Source organism: Coenobita brevimanus, chromosome 13 (genome assembly GCF_032717465.1).
Source record: "Coenobita brevimanus isolate Jiangsu-jjx chromosome 13, ASM3271746v2, whole genome shotgun sequence".
NCBI lineage: Eukaryota > Metazoa > Arthropoda > Malacostraca > Decapoda > Coenobitidae > Coenobita > Coenobita brevimanus.
Genome location: NC_136966.1, coordinates 12,424,359 through 12,427,962, shown reverse-complemented (window position 1 = coordinate 12,427,962; position 3,604 = coordinate 12,424,359). Strand labels below are relative to the sequence as shown.

The 3,604-nt window shown below is 38.2% G+C and overlaps 1 non-coding gene across 1 annotated transcript; it reads right to left on the bottom strand.

Annotated features, from left to right (window-relative positions):
• Positions 1 to 2,191: 2,191 nt before the first annotated feature.
• On the bottom strand, positions 2,192 to 2,310 carry LOC145417064 (5S ribosomal RNA). Its single transcript, XR_013900405.1, has one exon. It is a non-coding gene; the product is annotated as a 5S ribosomal RNA (ribosomal RNA).
• Positions 2,311 to 3,604: the final 1,294 nt, after the last annotated feature.

The window sequence follows — 3,604 nt, the reverse complement described above, 5'->3', positions numbered from 1 at the left end:
GTTGATCTTGTTTCAAAGAGACATAATAGTGTCCACCAGGAAGTGCCTGATCCTGTCCCCACACACTTTGCTAATTCATCAAGTACTTAAAATTTGACATGACTACCTAGATATCCTTATGCATTTTTACACAGAGGTTTGACTAACAACAGTAGACCTGAAGCATGTTTCTTTTTTATTTTGCATATCTTGTTACATACCCATGCTTGAGTTATTCCATGCCAACTCACCTAATGCCTCCCAGTTCATGTAATGAATTTTATAGAAAATTTTCAGGAAAATACTTCTGCATCATCTATGTAACCATACACAATCCTGAAGCTGTACCCCAAATAGTTTTTTAGTTATGAATTTTTAAAATTTTGCCCAAAGTACTTTTTTTTTTTTTTCTTTTAGCCATTTTTAATCCGTGTATTCAGACCATCTCCATCTGCTTATTATCAGTTTGAGTGAACCGAAATTTTCTCAAGAGATTAAAAGAATTATAAGACTAATTTATAACAGGTATTCAGGCAAATTTTTGCTGTTGAATATGCAGTGTGAAAGTTAATTAAGGAAACCTTTTTTCTTTTCCAAGCAAGAGTTCCATAATTTTAAAATTCAATATCTCAATCAGCTTCCATTGTTTTTCCAGAAAATTTTTATTCTATGCAGTATTGTCATATTTCCAGCATACCTAGAAGGTATTTAGTCCTACATGAAAAATTGAATGCCACTGAGGTAGCTTAATATGGCCCCCTAACTGAAAAACCCATTTTGGGTCAGATTTTGACTATTTTCTCATGAAGGATTATTTTTGTGTGTATGATACTTTTTCTAGGAAAGTACAAATACCCGTTGCACACATGTAAAACATTTAAAGATATGACTCCTTCATCAGTCATATATATTTTTAATAGCCAGTTTTTCACATTTTTTACCAGCTGTAACATTTGTCGTGGCCACCCCATACAGGATTACGGCATCTGTCAATAGGTAGATAGATAGATAGAATGTTACATTCCGTTGTATATCTTTAATGATAGTTACTCTGTATAGTGCATACTGTAAGGGTTTGGACATAATATGTTTTGGGTACTTGTTGAGCCTTTTCTTCCTTGGGCTCAAGAAGTTTGCAGGTTACAGCTCATCACATTGTAATACCAGCAGCTGAGTCCAGTAATTCTGATGCAGACTGTTTAGGCCAGTGTGTTCTTAGGAAAGTGCCTAGCATATATGTATGATGGGAAGTGTTGGCTTGGATCAATCCTGGGAACATCTGATGATGATGGGGATATTATAGTTAATTTCATGTGTCTCCAAAGGCCAGCAAAGTCCTTTCATTGGCCTGCGAGGAAAGATACTTGTTGGGTGCCACTACAGGATGTGCTGTGGATTGTTGATCCCCCAGTTACAAAATATGGAAGACAGAATTACCTGTTTAAGAATAATAAATACAGACTTTATCATCGCAGAAACTAATTTGATGATGTTTTTGTGATGTGTGATTCCATTTCATGAGATACCTGACAGTGCTGCATATTTGACAGTTAAGCATGTTAAGATTGACATTCATTCATTTTTGTTTCTGAGCCCCAAGAAAAGGGACATTTTTGATGTTGGCATTGCATATTCCTCAGAATTATACTCACCGTATTTGTTGAATGAATGCTGTTTTTGAAAAAATATTAATTGATAAAGGAGTCAACTAACATCCCTCAAATATTTTTATGTGTGCAGTGGATGTTTATACTTTCCTAGAAAAAAGTTTCAAACATAAAATTAATCCTTCATGAGAAAATAGTCAAAATCTGCCCTGAAGTGGGTTTTGCTGTTCCGAGACCATATTTACCTACCTCTGTAGTGCTCAGCTTTTCATGTAGGACTAAATATATTGTAAGTTTTGTAGAACTATGGTAGAAGTATAGGATCAGCATTTTTTTGGAAAACATTGGAAGTTGCCTTAGATATTGATATTTTTAAAATTAAGGAATTCTTGCTCAGAAAAGTTTCTTTGATTAATTTTCATACTGTGCAAGTTCAGCAGCAAAAATTTATCCGTTATAAATGAGTTTTAGGGTTCTTTTAATGTCCATCCATCCATCCATTGCCAGACGCCATGTATCCCAAACGGGGTGGTCAAGGGCTTAGAGTTAATTGTTTTACAGGGAGGGGCACTAATCCTCCACCAACCCCACTTGACACGTAGGGATGCCAACAGCATCTGGTGTTCCCAGGCGGTCACCCATCCAAGTACTAACCAGACCCAACGTTGCTTAACTTCGCTGATCGGACGGGAAGCGGTGTACTCAACGTGGCATGGCCGTTGGTCTCATGAGAAAATTTTAGTTCGATCCAGCCGGATATAAACAAATGGTGATGCATAGAATACACAGATTAAAAATGGCTGATAATAATAATTGGCCCTTTGGGCCAAACTTTAAAAATTCCTATCTAAAAATCTATCAGGAGTACAGCTTTAGGATTTTGCAAGGTTGCCTAGGTTAAACAGAGGTATTGGTCTATTATTTTATTTTTTTATTTTTTTCAAGAAAATTTATGACATGTATCTTAATGACTGGCTGGTCATTGCATCCACATTACAGCTGCATGTACTTAAGGCAAGAAACTCTCCAGAGTGTTGGGTGCAGTGGCCTCCTTGCAAACTTCACAAAATCTCTTCTCGGTCACACCCAGAACACAGATTTTTTTTTTTTTTTTTTTTTTTTTTTTTTAATAACAGAACGCTTGACTATGCAGGACAAAAACTTTATGAGTGGATATGAGGCAGGATTGGTGAAGTTGAGGCCTATGGTCATATTCTAAGTGGCTTTGGAGATTTCATGATGTCTTTTCTTTAATGATTTAGTCTGCATATTACACCAAACACCCTCTTGTATGGTACTGATTCAATGTTGATAGTAGTTGTTTTTGTTGATCAGTCTGGTTTGACTGGCCAAGCAGACCCATCAGCCATAGGCAAGCAGCCGCCCCTGCATGGTTGTCCCATGCAGCAAACTAATGTTCCCTTGCGGTTGACAGCGCCCCACAACAGTAAGGCATGGGGAAACATATGGAGGTTTAGTTTCTGTATGGACACTGCATTTGCTTCTCTCCATCTAGTTAGCAGGGGCATAATAAAAGGCTCCATATCACCCCGTTATCTGTTTATATGGTCACTACCCAGTGTTGTAAATGGTTTTCTGGGTTGCAGGAAAACATCAGGCTTGTTACATGATGTAGAACACTGTAGTGGAAAGAAGTGTAATAAAAAGAAGGAAAGGAAGAAGTAGGAAGAGAGAGAGTCAGACTGAGTAGCAGTGGCGTAGCGTTGGGGGGGCCACAGGGGCGGTTGCCCTGGGCGCAAAATTCTTAGAGCGAGAAGGGCTGTGCGTGATGCTAAAGTGGCAGCAGATGAGAGGTGGGGTAGGCGGCTGACAGAGAATTTTCAACAGAAGAAGAAAATGTTTTGGAAGGAGGTGAAAAGGGTGCGAAAGGGAGAGTCTGGGAAGGAAGAACGAGTAAAAGCAGAGGATGGAAGGATGTTAATTGAGATGGATGCAGTAAGGAAGAGATGGGCATAGTATTTTGAAAGATTGTTAAATGTAGAGGAGGAAAGGGTGGC